The sequence below is a fragment of the Leucopleurus acutus genome (genome assembly GCF_964270905.1).
Source record: "Leucopleurus acutus genome assembly, chromosome: 17".
NCBI lineage: Eukaryota > Metazoa > Chordata > Mammalia > Artiodactyla > Delphinidae > Leucopleurus > Leucopleurus acutus.
In genome coordinates this window covers 15,849,038-15,869,598 of record NC_139159.1, presented here as the reverse complement: position 1 = coordinate 15,869,598, position 20,561 = coordinate 15,849,038, and positions in this window count along the sequence as shown.

Genomic DNA, 20,561 nt, shown 5'->3' with positions numbered 1-20,561 from the left:
ACTCCATATAAGAGGATATCCAACTGGCCGATTAAAAATAGACAACGTTGCTCAACTTCATTGGTTGTCAAAGAAATGACAACTAAAACAATAATGCGATACCTTCCCATACAACCAGAGTGACTGAAATGAAAGAGAGAGTTAATACTAGTGGAAGTGCAGCCTCTTTGTAAAACTGTTTGACAACACCTGCTCAGCTGGATCATGCTGCACTCCTCTGACTACTGAGGAAGATACTCTTTATACCATTTATTTAGTATTATCCGTTGCCTTGCAAAACAGTAGTTGGTTCTCATATATATATTTCTTAACCCCCTACCCAGCATTTTAAACTTCTTGGAGCAGGAAGAGTGCCTCATTTCCTATACCATCAGAGTATCCAGCCCATCACATGGTAAATCTTCAGAAGTTATCAGTTGACGGTGCTATTGATTTATAGTGTAGATCAACAGGCACATTTTTATGTTACCCCGAAAACTCTAATCCATTGTTGCATTTTTCTTTGATGTCTTCTACATATTAAATACACTAGTATCTTATATTTCAATTAAATAAGCTGCTATAAAATTCCACTTCTGGGGATTTATTCAGAGAAATATTATTCATCATTTATTCACCAGAAGTTGTATTAGGCATAATACAGCTAAGGATGCAATGGGGAGCAAAAATATATAATTACCTGGCTGGGCTAATCGTGATCAGAGCATAAAAATGAATGCTTGCCTTCTGGTTCAAGATGGCAACATAGGAGGAGCCTAAACTCACCTCTTCCCATGGACACCCTGAATCTACAGTACATATGGAACAACTCCCTCTGAAAAAAACCCTAAAGACTGGCTGAGCAACTCCTACACATCAGGTGAGAGAAGGCCCCCATGAAAGCAAGTAGGAGAGGCTGGGACACAATCTCTCCATAAACCCCATCCCCGGCACAGCAGCCCACAATTGTGGGAATTCGAAACCTGAAGTACCTCCCTGAGGACCAAAGGGTTTGAATCCCACAGTGGGCACGCCAACTTCTAAGACCTGAATCTAGCCTTGAAAACCAATGGGGCCTCTGCCCATGAGACCCACAGGCTATAACCATCGTGAGCTCTTAAAGGGCTCACGTGTAGACTTACCCACCAAAGGGCTCTGAGCAATGGCAGCCCAAGAACTGTCTCTCCAACTGTTACTCCAACTGTGGGATCCAGGATTCAGAGCCAGGTGATCAAGTGGCATTCCCTGGGCAGCAGCCCCTAAAATTTGGGCACCAGATGTGAAAACCACGGTACCAGATGCATATAAAAGCTCCTCTCCAGAAGATATTTGCAAATCTTAAAGCATCAGTCTGAGAAGTAGACATCTGATTGAATGCACGTCTAGGGGTCTGCTGGCTGGTACCATTTTGGTGCTCTCGCTCTGCCACGCTCCAGAGCACAGTGCTTGGCAGACTAATGCCCCCAGGGCACTGTACAGGTAGCCGATGGAAACTGGTCCCCAGTCTTTCTGTGAAAGAGGCCTTTAACTTGTCCAGAAGTTTTGGCCTGAGGGGCAGGCTTCTGGTTTGGCACTCATCTTGAGGCCTACAGAGATGCCCTCAGGAAACGGAGGACCGTGGACACAATCTTTCTGCCCTCTCCAGCTCGCCTCACTCCAGCTCACCAGTATCTTCCAGAAGGAGCTTATGCTTGTCTGGTGCCCTGGTTTTTATGGCTGCCACCAGGCGAACCTCTACATTGTCTGGCTCTGGAGACCAGTGGTGCTCCCTAGGACTGTAGCCTTAAGTTCCTAAATGGCTACCACCTCCCCACCCCCAGGCACAGTAAAAAGCAACAGACCAAGGAGCTCAGTCTTTCTATGAAAGAAGCCTATTATCTTATCATCATAGCTGCAGCCTGAGGGATAGGCTTCTAACTAAACACACATCTAAGGGCCCACTGTAATCCCTTCCAAAGATCTTGGAGAGGATGGATGGTATCTTTGTGCTCTCCCTCTGCTATGCTCCTAGAGGGGAGCATTTATACACATCTGGTTCCATGGTTTTTGCTGCTTCCACCCAGGGGCTACCCCTTGATCACTTGGCTCTGGTGGCCAGGTGGGCTTGTGTTCCTAGATCCCACAGGACGGTAACAACTGGAGAGTCAGTTCTTGGCTACCACCCCCAGTGCACTGCACAGACAGTAGACAGAAACACAACCCCCGTCTTTCTGTAAATGAAGCCTACTTGCTTGTTCTAGAACTTCAATCTGAGGGGCAGACTTCAGGTTTGGCACACATCTAGAGGCTGATGGAGGTGCTCTCGGGAGACATAGGCCAGTGGACACCATCTTTGCACTCTCCCTCTGCCTCAGTACAACTTACCAGTATCTCCCAGAAAGGCACTTATACACTCATCTGGAGCCCAAATTTTTGCAGCTGTCACCTAAGGGACATTTCCAGATTGCCTGGCACTGGTGGCCAGTGGAGCTTACACCTGTGGTCCCACAGGACTATATATATTTGCATACTTTAAAAGCTGTCACCTGAAGTTCGGGCTTCCAATCACTCCGAATCTCAGTGCTAAGATATTCCCTTTCAGATCACTGATGGGTCTTGGAACACCCTCAACTACTGGGAGCCACTAAAAATAAAACAGGCCTCTTAGACAATAACAAAGGTTTGAGAGGCAACTAACAGCTAGAGCAGGGTTGAATGATAAGATGTATCTCCTACACAAGGCTAACCCTTCAAGACTGGGAGAGGTGGCTGTTCCATCCAATGCATAGAAACCAACGCAGAGTCAAGCAAAATGAAGGAACAGAGGAATATATTCCACAAGATAAAACCCCAGGAAAAAACCTTAATGAAACAGAGGTTAGTAATTTCCCTGATAAAGAGTTGAAAATAATGGTCATAAACATCGGAAGAAGAATGGATGGACACAGTGAGAACTTTTAAAAAGAGGTAGAAAATATAAGAAAGTACCAGTGATAGAAGTCAAAGAGCTGAATAATATAATACTGAACTGAAAAATACACTAGAGTGGTTCAACAGCAGTCCAAATGAATCAGAAGAAACTATCAGTGAACTTGAAGACAGGGCAGGGGAAATCACCCAGTTAGAGCAGCAGAAAGAAAAAAGAATGAAAAAAAAAAGTGAAGATAGTTTAAGGGACTTAAAGGACAGCATCAAGCAGACTAAAATTCACATTCACATAATAGGGGTACCAGAAAAGGAAAAGAGAGAGAGAGGGGCAGAAAACTTATTTGCAGAAATAATGGCTGAAAACTTCCCTAATCTGGGGAAGGAAACAGACATCCAGCTCCAGGAAGCCCAGAGAGTTTCACAGAGATGAACTCAAAGAGACCCACACCAAGACACATTATAATTAAAATGTCAAAAGTTTAAGACAGAATCTTAAAAACAGAAAGAGAAAAATACTTGTTTCATACAAGGGAACCCCAACAAGACTATCAGTAGAGTTTTCAGCAGAAACTTTACAGGCCAGAGGGAGTGGCACAACATATCAAAATGCTGAAAGAAAAAACTCCCAAACAAGAATAGTCTACACAGCAAATCTGTCATTCAGAATTGAAGGAGAGAGAGAGTTTCCAGATAAGCAAAAGCTAAAGAAATTCATTACCACTAAACTGGCCTTACAAGAAATGTTAAATGGACTTCTTTCAGCAGAAAAGAAAGGGTGCTAATTCACAACAAGAAAACCTATGAAAGTGTAAATCTCAATGGTAAAGTTAAATATATAGTAAAGTAATGAATTAGTCATTTATAAAGCTAATATGAAGGTTAAAAAACAAAAGTAGTAAAATAACTATAACTCCAATAATTAGCTAGGAATACACAAGATAAAAAAAGATGTAAAATGTGACATCAAAAATATAAAATGTGGTAAGGGAGAGTAAAAATGAAAAGCCTTAGAACGTGTTCAAATTTGTTATCAACTTGAAATAGACTGTTGTAAATATAAGTTGTTACATAACATGTAAGCCTCATGGTAACCACAAAGCAAAAACCTATATTAGATACACAAAAGATAAAGAGAAAAGAATCTAATCATACCACTAAAGGAAGTCACCAAATCATAAAAGAAAGAGAGAGAGAAGAAGAAAGGAAGAGAGAAGAACTACAAAACAGCTAGAAAACAATTAACAAAATGGCAATAAGTGCATCCCTATCAATAACTGCTTTAAATATAAATAGACTAAATTCTCCAGTCAAAAGATATAGGATGGTTGAATGGATTAAGAAAAAACAAGACCCATCTATACTCTGCCTATAAGAGACTCACTTCATAAGTAAGGATACACATAGACTAAAAGTGCAGGGATGGAAAAAGATATTCCATACTAATGGAAACCAGAAGAAAGCTGGGATAGCTCTACTTATACCAGACAAATAGACTTTAAAACAAAGACTGTAATAAGAGACAAAGAAGGGCATTACATAATGATAAAGGGTCAATCCAATACGAGAATATAACATTCGTACATATTTATGCACCCAACACAGGAGGACCTAAATATATAAAGCAAATATTAACAGACATAAAGAGAGAAAAAGATGGCAAAACAACAATAGTAGGGGATTTTAATACCCCACTTACATCAATGGATAGGTCACCCAACCCAGACAGAAAATCAGTAAGGAAACATTGGCCTTAAACAACATATTAGAGCAGATAGACTTAACAGATATACACAGAACATTTCACTCAAAAGCAACAGAATATACATTCTCCTCAAGTACACATGGAACACTGTCCAGGAGAGATCATATGTTAGGCACAAAACAAGCCTTAATAAATTTACGACAACTGATATCATATCAGACATCTTCTCCAACCACAATGGTATAAAACTCGAAATCAATTACAAGAAGAAACCTGGAAAATTCATAAATATGTGGAGAAGAAACAAGCTACTGAACAACCAACGGACCAAAGCAGAAATCGAAAGATAAATTTTAAAAAACCTTGAGACAACGGAAAATAAAAATATATCAAAGTGGGACTTCCCTGGCAGTCCAGTGGTTAAGACTTTGCCTTCCAGTGCAGGGGGTGCAGGTTCAGTCCCTGGTCAGGGAGCTAGGATTCCACATGCCTTGGGGCCAAAAAGCCAAAACATAAAGCAGAAGCAATATTGTAACAAATTCAATAAAGGCTTTAAAAATGGTCCACATAAAAATATATATCAAAGCATATCAAATGCAGCAAAAGCAGTTCTAAGAGGAAAGTTCATAGTGATAAATGCCTACATCAAGAAAAATCTCAAGTAAGCAACCTAATTTTGCACTTCGAAGCACTAGAAAAACAAATGATGACCAAAGTTAGTAGAAGGAAGGTAAAAACAAAAATCAGAGCAGAAATAAATGAAATAGAAACTAAAAACACAAGAGAAAAGATGAACAAAACTAACAGCTGTTCTTTAAAAAGATAAACAAAACTGACAAAGCTTTAGCTAGACTCACCAAAAGAGAGAGAGAGAGAAAGACAGGACTCAAATAAATAAAATCAGAAATTAAAGAGTAGATGTTATGAGTTATGGTCAAGACAGCAGAGCAGGAAGACCCTAAGCTCACCTCCTCTCATGGGCACACCAAAATTACAACTATATACAGAACAACTATTGATGAGAAACACCAGCACGTACCAGAAAAGACCTGCTACAACTAAAAATATAAAGAAGGAACCACAACAACACAAGTAGGAGGGGAGGAGATGCAGTACTGTCGAGAGTCATACCACTGGGTGTGAGACCCGCAAACAGGAGGAATATTATAATTGCATAGTTTCTCACCAAGGACTGAGGAGTACAAGCTCCACATCAGGATTCCCAGCCCAGGGTTCCTGCACCAGGAAGATAAGCCCCAAGAACACTACCACAAAGACACTGGTTCTGGCAACTGCTCTATTAGCATCCTCCCTCTAGCTTGTTAGCTGGGAGGACCCAGTCCTCCCCCCTCACCAGTCTGTCTGCACCAGTACTGGGACACCTCAGACCAACACAGGACCCAGCCAACACAACAGCAGGCCAATACCAGCCCCAGGACCACCTGCCTCCAGGCCATCAGTGGGCCAACACCAGCTCCAAGATACTCTGGACTCCTCAGCCAGCCACCCTGGGTCCCATCTCCTCACCAGCAGGACAGCACAAGCTCTGGGACACCCCAGAGCCAGCTGCGTCAGGAACCGGACCCACCCACGAGCAAATCAACACTAGAAAACAATCCTATTTACAACTGCAACAACAAAAAATTAAATATTTAGGAATAAATTTAATCAAGGAGGTGAAAGACCTGTACACTGAAAACTGTAAGACACTGATGAAAGAAAATGAAGATGATACAAAGAAATGGAAAGATATTCTATGCTCATTGACTATAAGAATACTGTTAAAATGTCCATACTACCCAAAGCAATATACAGATTCAATGCAATCCCTATAAGAATTCCATTGACATTTTTCACAGAAATAGAATAATTCCAAAACATTTGTATGGAAACACAAAAGATCCTGAATAGCCAAAGCAATCTTGAGATAGAAGAACAAAGCTGGAGGCATCATGCTCCCTGATGTAAAACTATATTACAAAGCTATAATAATCAAAACAATATGGTACTGGTGTTAAAAACACCATGGATCAATGGAACAGAATAGAGAACCCAGAAATGAACCCACACATATATGGGCAATTAATCTATAACAAAGGAGGCAAAAAATATACAATGGGGAAAAGACAGCCTCTTCAACAAGTGGTTTTGGGAAAACTGGACAGCCACATGCAAAACAATGAAATTGGACTACTACCTTATATCATACGTGAAAAGTACCTCAAAATGGATTAAAGACTTGAATGTAAGAGCTGAAATGATAAAACTTCTAGAAGAAAACATAGGTGGTAAGCTTCTTGACATCAGTCTTGGCGATGATTTTTTGGATTTGGCATCAAAAGCTAAGACAACGAAATAAAAAATAACAAGGGGGACTACATCAAATTAAAAAGCTTCTGCACAGCAAAGGAAACCATCAACAAAATGAAAAGGCAACGTACTGGTGGGAGATAATAACTGCAAATTATATATCTAATAATGGGTTAATATCCAAAGTATGTAAAGAACTCACAACTCAATAGCAAAAAAAAAAAAAAAAAAAAAAAAAATCTGATTTTTAAAACGAGCAGAGGGCTTCCCTGGTGGCACAGTGGTTGGGAATCTGCCTGCTAATGCAGGGGACATGGGTTCGAGCCCTGGTCTGGGAGGATCCCACATGCCGCAGAGCAACTGGGCCCTTGAGCCACAACTACTGAGCCTGCGCGTCTGGAGCCTGTGCTCCGCAACAAGAGAGGCCGCGATAGTGAGAGGCCCACGCACCATGATGAAGAGTGGCCCCCGCTCGCCACAACTGAGGAAAGCCCTCGCACAGAAATGAAGACGCAACACAGCAAAAATAAATTAATTACTTTAAAAAAAAAAAAAAACGAGCAGACAATCTGAATAGACATTTTTCCAAAGAAGACATACAGTTGGCCAACAGGTACAAGAAAAGGTTCTCAACATCACTAATCATCAGGGAAATATAAATCAAAACCACAATGAGATATCACCTTACACCTGTCAGAATGACTATCATCAAAAATGACAATAACAACAAGTGTTAGTGAGGATGTGGAGAAAAAGGAACCCCTGTACACTGTTTGTGGGAATTTAAATTGGTGCAGCTACTATGGAAAACAGTACGGAAGTTCCTCAAAAAATTAAAAATAGAATTACCACATGATCCAGCATTCAACTTCTGGGTATTTATTTGAAGAAAATAAAAAATACTAATTAGAAAAGCTATGCTCCTTATAGCATTATTTGCAATAGCCAAGACATGGAAACAACCTAAATGTCCATTAATGGGTGAATGGATAAAGAAAATATGGTATATATACACAATGGAATATTATTCAGCCATAAAAAAGAATGAAATTGTGTCATTTTCAACAATATGAATGTACCTTGAGGGCATTATGCTTTGTAAAATAAGTCAGAAAGAGAAAGACAAATACACTACAATTTTACTTATATGTTGAATCCCCCACCCCCCCGAACACCCCAAAAAACTAAAAATACAACCAAACTCATAGATACAAATAATAGATTGTCAGTTGCCAGCAGCAGGGGTTCAGGGTGGGTGAAATAGGGGAAGGGATCAAAAGGTACAAATTTCCAGTTATAAAATAAGTAAGTTATGGGGAGCAATGTAGAGCATGATGGCTCTATTTAATAATACTTTATCACACCTTTGAAAGATGCTAAGTGAGTAGTTCTTAAAAGTTCTCATCACAAGAAAAATAAATTTGTAACTATGTGTGGTGTTGGATATCAACTAGACTTACTGTTGTGATCGCTTTGCAATATATACAAATATCAAATCATTATGTTTTACACCTAAAACTAATATACAGGGGCTTCCCTGGTGGCGCAGTGGTGGAGAGCCCACCTGCCGATGCAGGGGACACGGATTCGTGCTCCGGTCCGGGAGGATCCCACATGCCGCGGAGCGGCTGGGCCCGTGAGCCATGGCCGCTGAGCCTGCGCGTCCGCAGCCTGTGCTCCGCAACGGGAGAGGCCACAACAGTGAGAGGCCCGCGTACCGAAAAAAAAAAAAACCTAATATACAGACATACCTTGTTTTATTGTATTTCATTTTACTGTGGCTCACAGATAATTGCATTTTTTTTACAAACTGAAGTTTTGTGGCAGCCCTGCCTCAAACAAGTCTATTGACACCATTTTCTGAACAGCATTTCCTCACTTCATGTTTCTGTATCACATTTTGGTAATTCTTACAATAATTCTAATTTTTTTGCTATTATTATATTTGTTATGGTTATCTGTGATCAGTGATCTCTGATGTTACTATTGTAATTGCTTTGGGGTGCCACAAATCATGGCCATATAAGACAACAAACTTAATACGTGTTATGTGTGTTCTGACTGCCCTATTGACTGGCCATTCCCCCATCTCTCTCCCTCTCCTGGGGCCTCCCTATGCCTGAGACATAACAATACTGAAATTAGGCCAATTTTTTCTTTTTTGAGAAATTAGGCCAATTTATAACTGTACAATAGCCTCTAAGTGTTCAAATAAAAGGATGAGTCACATGTCTCTCACTTTAAATCAAAAGCTAGAAATGATTAAACTTCGTGAGGAAGGCATATTGAAAGCCAAGACATGTGGGATCTTGCCAGACTGGGGCACGAACCCATGTCCCCTGCATCGGCAGGCGGACTCTCAACCACTGCGCCACCAGGGAAGCCCCAGGAAAAATTCTTGAAGAACATTAAAAGTGTGACTTCAGTGAACACCCAAATAAGAAAGCGAAACAGCCTTATTGCTGATATGGAGAAAGTTTTAGTGGTCTGGATAGAAGATCAAACCAGCTACAACATTCCCTCAAGCCAAAGTCTAATCCAGAGCAAGGCCCTAACTCTCTTCAATTCTATAAAAGCTTAAAGAGGTGAGAAAGCTGCAAAAGAAAAGTTTACAGATAGCAGAGGTTTGTTCATGAGGTTTAAGGAAAGAAACCATCTCCAAAACATAAAAGTATAAGGTGAAGCAGCAAGTGCTGATGTAGAAGCTGCAGTGAGGTACCCAGAAGATACTTAGCTAAGATATTTAGCTAAGATAATTTATGAAGGTGGCCACACTGCACAACAGATTTTCAATGTAGATAGAACAAGCCTTATTTTGGAAGAACATGCCATCTAGGACTTTCATAGCTAGAGAGGAGAAGTCGATGCTTCAGAGCTTTGAAGGACAGGCTGACTCTCTTGTTACGGGCTAATGCAGCTGGTGACCTGAAGTTGAAGCCAATGCTCACTTACCATTCCAAAAATCCTAAGGCCCTTAAGAATTATGCTCAATCTACTCTGCCTGTGCTCTATAAATGCAACAACAAAGCCTGGATGACAGCACATCTGTTTACAACATGGTTACTGAATATTTTAAGCTCACTGTTGAGACTCACTGCTCAGAAACAAGATTCCTTTCAAAGTATTACTGCTCATTGACAATGTACATTTCTAATAGAAATGTACAAGATTCATGTTTTTTCATGCCTGATAACACAACATCCATTCTGCAGCTCATGGACCAAGGAGTAATTCTGACTTTTAAGTCTTATTGTTTAAGAAATACATTTCTGACTTTTAAGTCTTATTGTTTAAGAGATGCATTTTGTAAGGTTATAGCTTCCATAGATAGTGATTCCTCTGATGGATCTGGGCAAAGTAAACTGAAAACCTTCTGGAAAGGATTCACCATTCTAGACGCCATAAAGAACATTTGTGATTCATAAGAAGAGGTCAAAATATCAAGATTAACTGGAGTTTGGAAGAAGTTGATTCCCACTCTCATGGATGACTTTGAGGGGTTCAAGACTTCAGCAGAGGAAGCAACTGCAGATGTCGCAGAAATAGCAAGAGAACTAGAATTAGAAGTGGAGCCTGAAGATGTGACTGAATTGCTGCCACCTCATGATAAAGCTTTAACAAATGAGGGGTTGCTTCTTCTGGCTGAGCAAAGGAAGTGGTTGCTTGAGATGAAATCTACTGGTGAAGATGCTGTGAAGATTGTTGAAGTGACAACAAGGGATGTAGAATATGACATAAACTTAGTTGATAAAGCAGCTGCAGAGTTTGAGGGGATGGACTCCAATTTTGAAAGAAGTTCTGTTGTGGGTAAAATACCATCAAACAGCACTGCAGGCTACAATCTTTCCTGAAAGGATGAGTCAATCGATGGCGCAAACTTCATCATTATTTTAGGATGTCGCCACAGCCACCCTAACCTTCAGTAACTACCACCTTGATCAGTCAGCAGCCATCAACATGGAGGCAAGACCCTCCCCCAGCAAAAAGCTTATGACTTGAAGACTCAGATGATGGTTAGCATTTTTTAGCAGTAAAGTATTTTTAAATTAAGGTATGTACACTGTCTTTTTTAGACATAATGCTATTGTACATTTAAGACTATTGTATAGTATACACATAACTTTTATATGCACTGGGAAACAAAAAAGTTCACGTGACTCGCTTTATCGTGATATTTACTTTATTGCAGTGGTCTGAAACCAAACCCGCAATATCTTTGAGGTCTGCTTGTAATGTGTCAATTATACCTCAATAAAAGAAAAAAATGAATGTTTAATGACAAATATAGAGGTACTAGGAATTATACTTAAATGGGCCTGTAAGCTGGGGACTTCTGCCTCTGTGCTGTAAGAGAAACTTCTACCCCCAAATCACACTTACCATACTTTGTGTGGGTTTGATCGTCTGAAGTCCTCTCTAACCCCTCAGTCCTGTGAGGGCAAGCACCATGTCTGTTTTGGCCATTGCATCTCCAGCACATAGGACATGTTAGAATTGATTTTTAAAAATTGAAGTACATCTATGCAATGAAATGCTGTGCAACCATTAAACAAATTATATAGGGCTATGCCTACAGTCATAGAAAGCTGTCCACAATATATTGTCTCATCAAGAAAAAAAAAAGTCAAGATACAGACAGCACACACTGTAAAAGACAGAGACTAATATATACCAATATATACAGTGGTAATCTCTGAGTGGTGGAATTTTGAAGCATTCTAACTTCTTGATAATGTCTTTATTTTCTGAAGTTTCCAATGAGAAAATGATATAGCTAAAATAATTTCAAAGCTTTTTAAATTTTAAAATAAAAATTTCCCTATTTTCTAATCACTACATTTGGCAAGATTTGGCTCAAACACCATGTACTCAGCAAAGAGAGAATTTCTCCCCTGAAGCTGAGTGTTTTGAGGGCCATGCCCAATCCAAGGGGTGAAGTTTTCTGATTTTCCATGATCTCTACTTTCTCTTCTGCCTGCCCAGTCTGTGGGGTAGAGGAACACTGGGTCACGCAGGCAGGTCAGCCCCCTGCCACTGCAGCCTTGGCTTGAACCTCTCCTTCCACCACCAATACCATTTCCCGGCTCACAATGTATTCAGTGACTATAAGTGCGTAGACCCTGAACATCTATGCACGATGTATTCAGTGACTATAAGTGCGTAGACCCTGAACATCTATGCTAGACCCTGCATTAGAAGGGAAGCCTGGGGGATTGGCTGGCAAAGAGTCTATGCCCTCAAGGATATTTCAGGCTCTCTGGGAGACAAAACCCACGTGCACAAGCACACACACACACAAACAATCCCACTTCCTCAAGGCCATGGTGTTCGCACTCTTCCGGTTATTGGGAGCTACTCCTAGAAGCCAGTGTGCCAAGTGGCAGTAGACAGTGTGGACTGCTATGCCTCTTTCCAGCTTATTTCACTGCGTTTTAGTATTTCCAATGACCAAAGTACATGCTCATGGTAGAAATTCTGAAAAGTCCACAAAAACATAAAGAAACAATAAACCCATGCATGATTTTTCCATCTCAGGAATGACCACTGTTAATAGTTCAACAAGTTACTTTTAAACTTTTATTCTGCTTTTATTCTTACATAGTGGAGATCAAACTGCATATTCAACTTTTTATGCTGTTTTTCCTGACAGTTTATGATTACTATTTACCCATGTCATTAAGCACTTCCTAAAAGCCTTTGTTTAGGGCAGCATGATGGTTCATTATTTGAGCACGTACTATTTGTCCAACACTGTACTGAGCACTGTAGCAGCTGTAAGAACTAACACTGGGGAGTGTTAGCTACTTTTCTAAGAGCTGGACAAGGGGATTATTGCATTTGATCCTTACAACTTTGAGTACTATTACTAATTCCATTGTTCAGAATTTTTTTTAAAAAAAGCCTCAGGGGACGGAGCGCAGGGAGAGGACTAGGGTTGGCGGCTTGAACATAGCCTGAAGGGGTTAGTGCGCCACGGTTAGCCGGGAGGGAGTCCGGGAAAAAGTCCGCACCTGCCAAAGAGGCAAGAGACTTTTTCTTCCCTCTTTGTTTCCTGGTGCGCGAGGAGAGGGGTTTAAGAGCGCTGCTTAAAGGAGCTCCAGAGACGGGCGTGAGCCGCGGCTAAAAGCGCGGACCCCAGAGACGGGCGGGAGACGCTGAGGCTGCTGCTGCCGCCGCCACCAAGGGGCCTGTGTGCGAGCACAGGTCACTCTCCACACCCCTCTTCCGCGGAGCCTGTGCAGCCCGCCACTGCCAGGTTCCCGGGATCCAGGGACAACTTCCCCGGGAGAACACACGGCGGGCCTCAGGCTGGTGCAACGTCACGCTGGCCTCGGCCGCCGCAGGCCCGCCCCGCACTCCGTGCCCCCCCCCCCACGGCCTGAGTGCGCCAGAGCCCCCGAATCAGCGGCTCCTTTAACCCCGTCCTGTCTGAGCAAAAAACAGACGCCCTCCAGCGACCTACACGCAGAGGCGGGGCCAAATCCAAAGCTGAGCCCCGGGAGCTGTGAGAACAAAGAAGAGAAAGGGAAATCTCTCCCAGCAGCCCCAGGAGCAGCGGATTAAAGCTCCACAATCAACTTGATGCACCTGCATCTGTGGAATACATGAATAGACAACGAATCATCCCAAATTGAGGAGGTGGACTTTAGGAGCAAGATCTATGATTTTTTCCCCTTTTCCTCTTTTTGTGAGTGTGTATGTGTATGCTTCTGTGTGAGATCTTGTCTGTATAGTCTTGCTTCCACCATTTGTCCTAGGGTTCTATCCGTCCATGGTTTTTAAAAAAATTTTTTTTCTTAATAATTAATTTTAATAACTTTATTATACTTTACCTTCGTTCTTTCTTTCTTTCCTTCCTTCCTTCCTTCCCTCCTTTAGACAACGAATCATCCCAAATTGAGGAGGTGGTCTCTGACAGCAAGATTTAGGATTTTTCCCCCTTTACCTCTTTTTGTGAGGGTGTATGTGTATGCTTCTGTGGAAGATTTTGTCTGTATAGCTTTGCTTCCAACATTTGTCCTAAGGTTCTATCCGTCCCTTTTTTTTTCTAAATAAGTATTTTTTAATTCAATAACTTTATTATACTTTATTTTATTTTTACTGTATCTTCTTTCTTTCTGTCTTTTTTCCTTCTTTCCCTCCTTCCTTCCTTCCTCCCTCCCTCCTTTCTTTCCTTCTTGCCTTCTTTCCTTCTTTCTTTCTTTCTTCCTTCCTTCCTTCCTTCCCTCCTTTCCTTCTTTCTTTCCTCATACTTCTACTAATTCTCTCTACTTTTTCTCCCTTTTATTCTGAGCCGTGTGGATGAAAGGCTCTTGGTGCTCCAGCCAGGAGTCAGGGCTCTGCCTCTGAGGTAGGAGAGCCAACTTCAGGACACTGGTCAACAAGAGACCTCCCAGCTCCACATAATATCAAACAGCGAAAATCTCCCAGAGACCTCCATCTTAACACCAGCACCCAGCTTCACTCAATGACCAGCAAGCCACAGTGCTGGACAACCTATGCCAAACAACTAGCAAAACAGGAACACAACCCCACCCATTAGCAGAGAGGCTGCCTAAGATCATAATAAGGCCACAGACACCCCCAAACACACCACCAGACGTGAACCTGCCCACTAGAGAGACAAGATCCAGCCTCATCCACCACAACACAGGCACTAGTCCCCTCCACCAGGAAGCCTACACAACCCACTGAACCAACCTTAGCCACTGGAGACAGACATCAAAAACAGCAGGAACTACGAACCTGCAGCCTGCAAAAAGGAGACCCCAAACACAGTAAGATAAGCAAAATGAGAAGACAGAAAAACACACAGCAGATAAAGGAGCAAGATAAAAATGCACCAGACCTAACAAATGAAGAGGAAATAGGCAGTCTACCTGAAAGAGAATTCAGAATAATGATAGTAAGGATGATCCGAAATCTTGGAAATAGAATGGAAAAAATGCAAGAAACAGTTAACAAGGACCTAGAAGAAATAAAGATGAAACAAACAACGATGAACAACACAATAAATGAAATTAAAAGTACTCTAGATGGGATCAATAGCAGAATAACTGAGGCAGAAGAACGGATAAATGACCTGGAAGATAAAATAATGGAAATAAATACTGCAGAGCAGAATAAAGAAAAAAGAATGAAAAGAACTGAGGACAGTCTCAGAGACCTCTGGGACAACATTAAACGCACCAACATTCGAATTATAGGGGTTCCAGAAGAAGAAGAGAAAAAAAAGGGACTGAGAAAATATTTGAAGAGATTATAGTTGAAAACTTCCCTAATATGGGAAAGGAAATAGTTAGTCAAGTCCAGGAAGCACAGAGAGTCCCATAAAGGAAAAATCCAAGGAGAAATACGCCAAGACACATATTAATCAAACTGTCAAAAATTAAATACAAAGAAAGCATATTAAAACAGCAAGGGAAAAACAACAAATAACACACAAGGGGATCCCCATAAGGTTAACAGCTGATCTCTCAGCAGAAACCCTACAAGCCAGAAGGGAGTGGCAGGACATACTGAAAGTGATGAAGGAGAAAAACCTGCAACCAAGACTACTCTACCCAGCAAGGATCTCATTCAGATTTGATGGAGAAATTAAAACCTTTACAGACAAGCAAAAGCTGAGAGAGTTCAGCACCACCAAACCAGCTTTACAACAAATGCTAAGGGAACTTCTCTAGACAAGAAACACAAGAGAAGGAAAAGACCTATAACGAACTCAAAACAATTTAGAAAATGGGAATAGGAACATACATATCGATAATTACCTTAAATGTAAATGGACTAAATGCTGCCACCAAAAGACACAGATTGGCTGAGTGGACACAAAAACAAGACCCTTATATATGCTGTCTACAAGAGACCCACTTCAGACCTAGAGACACATACAGACTGAAAGTAAGGGGATGGAAAAAGATATTCCATGCAAATGGAAACAAAAGAAAGCTGGAGTAGCAATTCTCATATCAGACAAAATAGACTTTAAAATAAGAACTATTAAAAGAGACAAAGAAGGACACTACATAATGATCAAGGGATCGATCCAAGAAGAAGATATAACAATTGTAAATATTTATGCACCCAACATAGGAGCACCTCAATACATAAGGCAAATACTAACAGCCATAAAAGGGGAAATCGACAGTAACACATTCATAGTAGGGGACTTTAACACCCCACTTTCACCCATGGACAGATCATCCAAAATGAAAATAAATAAGGAAACACAAGCTTTAAATGATACATTAAACAAGATGGACTTAATTGATATTTATAGGACATTCCATCCAAAAACAACAGAATACACATTTTTCTCAAGTGCTCATGGAACATTCTCCAGGATAGGTCATATCTTGGGTCAAAAATCAAGCCTTGATAAATTTAAGAAAATTGAAATTGTATCAAGTATCTTTTCTGACCACAACGCCATGAGACTAGATATCAATTACAGGAAAAGATGTGTAAAAAATACAAACACATGGAGGCTAAACAATACACTACTTAATAATGAAGTGATCACTGAAGAAATCAAAGAGGAAATCAAAAAATACCTAGAAACAAATGACAATGGAGACACAACGACCCAAAACCTATGGGATGCAGCAAAAGCAGTTCTAAGGGGGAAGTTTATAGCAATAAAAGCCCACCTTAAGAATCAGGAAACATCTCGAATAAACAACCTAACCTTGCACCTCAAGCAATTAGAGAAAGAAGAACAAAAAAACCCCAAAGCTAGCAGAAGGAAAGAAATCATAAAAATCAGATCAGAAATAAATGAAAAAGAAATGAAGGAAACAATAGCAAAGATAAATAAAACTAAAAGCTGGTTCTTTGAGAAGATAAACAAAATAGATAAACCACTAGCCAGACTCATCAAGAAAAAAAGGGAGAAGACTCAAATCAATAGAATTAGAAATGAAAAGGGAGAAGTAACAACTGACACTGCAGAAATAAAAAAGATCATGAGAGATTACTACAAGCAACTCTATGCTAATAAAATGAACAATCTGGAAGAAATGGACAAATTCTTACAAATGCACAACCTGCCAAGACTGAATCAGAAAGAAATAGAAAATATGAACAGACCAATCACAAGCACTGAAATTGAAACTGTGATTAAAAATCTTCCAACAAACAAAAGCCCAGGACCAGATGGCTTCACAGGCAAATTCTATCAAACATTTAGAGAAGAGCTAACACCTGTCCTTCTCAAACTCTTCCAAAATATAGCAGACGGAGGAACACTCCCAAATTCCTTCTACGAGGCCACCATCACCGTGATACCAAAACCAGACACGGATGTCACAAAGAAAGAAAACTACAGGCCAATATCACTGATGAACATAGATGCAAAAATCCTCAACAAAATACTAGCAAACAGAATCCAACAGCACATTAAAAGGATCATACACCATGATCAAGTGGGGTTTATTCCAGGAATGCAAGGATTCTTCAATATATGCAAATCTATCAATGTGATAAACCATATTAACAAATTGAAGGAGAAAAACCATATGATCATCTCAATAGATGCAGAGAAAGCTTTTGACAAAATTCAACACCCATTTATGATAACAACCCTGCAGAAAGTAGGCATAGAGGGAACTTTCCTCAACACAATAAAGGCCATATATGACAAGCCCACAGCCAACATCATCCTCAATGGTGAAAAACTGAAAGCATTTCCACTAAGATCAGGAACAAGACAAGATTGCCCACTCTCAACACTGTTATTCAACTTAGTTTTGGAAGTTTTAGCCACAGCAATCAGAGAAGAAAAAGAAATAAAAGCAATCCAAATTGGAAAAGAAGAAGTAAAGCTGTCACTGTTTGCAGATGACATGATCCTATACATAGAGAATCCTAAAGATGCTACCAGAAAACTACTAGAGCTAATCAATGAAGTTGGTAAAGTAGCAGGATACAAAATTAATGCACAGAAATCTCTGGCATTCCTATATAGTAATGATGAAAAATCTGAAAGTGAAATCAAGAAAACACTCCCATTTACCATTGCAACAAAAAGAATAAAATATCTAGGAATAAGCCTACCTAAGGAGACAAAAGACCTGTATGCAGAAAATTATAAGACACTGATGAAAGAAATTAAAGATGATACAAATAGATGGAGAGATATACCATGTTCTTGGATTGGAAGAATCAACATTGTGAAAATGACTCTACTACCCAAAGCAATCTATAGATTCAATGCAATCCCTATCAAACCACCACTGGCATTTTTCACAGAACTAGAACAAAAAATTTCGCAATTTGTATGGAAACACAAAAGACCCCGAATAGCCAAAGCAATCTTGAGAACGAAAAAAGGAGCTGGAGGAATCAGGCTCCCTGACTTCAGACTATACTACAAAGCTACAGTAATCAAGACAATATGGTACTGGCACAAAAACAGAAAGATAGATCAATGGAACAGGATAGAAAACCCAGAGATAAACCCACGCACATATGGTCACCTTATCTTTGATAAAGATGGCAGCAATGTACAGTGGAGAAAGGACAGCCTCTTCAATAAGTGGTGCTGGGAAAACTGGACAGGTACGTGTAAAAGTATGAGATTAGATCACTCCCTAACACCAGACACAAAAATAAGCTCAAAATGGATTAAAGACCTAAATGTAAGGCCAGAAACTATCAAACTCTTAGAGGAAAACATAGGCAGAACACTCTATGACACAAATCACAGCAAGAGCCTTTCTGACCCACCTCCTAGATTAATGGAAAGAAAAACAAAAATACACAAATGGGACCTAATGAAACTTAAAAGCTTTTGCACAGCAAAGGAAACCATAAACAAGACCAAAAGACAACCCTCAGAATGGGAGAAAATATTTGCAAATGAATCAAGTGACAAAGGATTAATCTCCAAAATTTACAAGCAGCTCATGCAGCTCAATAACAAAAAAACAAACAACCCAATCTAAAAATGGGCAGAAGACCTAATAGACATTTCTCCAAAGAAGATATACAGATTGCCAACAAACACATGAAAGAATGCTCAACATCATTAATCATTAGAGAAATGCAAATAAAAACTACAATGCGATATCATCTCACACCAGTCAGAATGGCCATCATCAAAAAATCTAGAAACAATAAATGCTGGAGAGGGTGTGGAGAAAAGGGAACACTCTTGCACTGCTGGTGGGAATGTGAATTGGTTCAGCCACTATGGAGAACAGTATGGAGGTTCCTTAAAAAACTACAAATAGAACTACCATATGACCCAGCAATCCCACTACTGGACATATACCCTGAGAAAACCAAAATTCAAAAAGAGTCATGTACCAAAATGTTCATTGCAGCTCTATTTACAATAGCCCGGAGATGGAAACAACCTAAGTGCCCATCATCGGATGAATGGATAAAGAAGATGTGGCACATATATACAATGGAATATTACTCAGCCATAAAAAGAAACGCAATTGAGCTATTTGTAATGAGGTGGATAGACCTAGAGTCTGTCATACAGAGTGAAGTAAGTCAGAAAGAAAAAGACAAATACCGTATGCTAACACATATATATGGAATTTAAGGGAAAAAACGTCATGAAGAACCTAGGGGTAAGACAGGAATAAAGACGCAGACCTCCTGGAGAACGGACTTGAGGATATGGGGAGGGGGAAGGGTGAGCTGTGACAGGGCGAGAGAGAGTCATGGACATATACACACTAACAAACGTAAGGTAGATAGCTAGTGGGAAGCAGCCGCATGGCACAGGGATATTGGCTTGGTGCTTTGTGACAGCCTGGAGGGGTGGGATAGGGAGGGTGGGAGGGAGGGAGACGCAAGAGGGAAGACATATGGGAACATATGTATATGTATGACTGATTCACTTTGTTATGAAGCAGAAACTAACACACCATTGTAAAGCAATTATACCCCAATAAAGATGTTAAAAAAAAAAAAAAGCCTCAGTTACAGAAATGTAAAGCCTTTGCCCAAAGTCACAGAGGGGGTAAAAGATAGAACTAGGATATGAACCTATAACACATGACTTCAAATCCTACCCAACGTAACTACTGTCTTACGTCGCCTCCCACTTGCCCCAAATGGATAGGAGTGGCTGATAGTAAGCTCTGTGCCAGACACCAGCATTGATTAATTACATGCATTAATTTATCTAATTCCCACCATTGTTCCATGATTGTCATCTTTTTACAGATGAGAAAGCTGAGACCTAGAGAGGGTAGGCAATGTGCTTAAAATCACACAGGTAGGGAGTGGTGGTCTTGGGTTTGAGCCCAGCTCTCTGACTCTAGCCCCCAACTTGACTGCTCTTCTCTACTGGAACATAAAACACAGTCTCATTGCCACATCCAATGTCATGAAGTTTTTTCCTCTGCTTTCTTCTAAGAGTTTTATAGTCTTAGCTTTAATGTTTTGATCCACTTTGAGTTAATTTTTGTGTATGGTGGGAGGTAAGGGTCCAGCTTCATTCTTTTGCATGTGGATATCCAGGTTCTCCAGTCCATTTGTTGAAAAGACTGCCCTTTCTCCACCGAATGGTCTTGACACCCTTGTTGAAAATCATTTGACTATATATGTGAGGGTTCATTTCTGGACTCTTTATTCTATTCCATTTGTCTATACTTTTGTCTTTATGCCAGTACCATGTTTTGATTAATTTAGGTTTGTATTA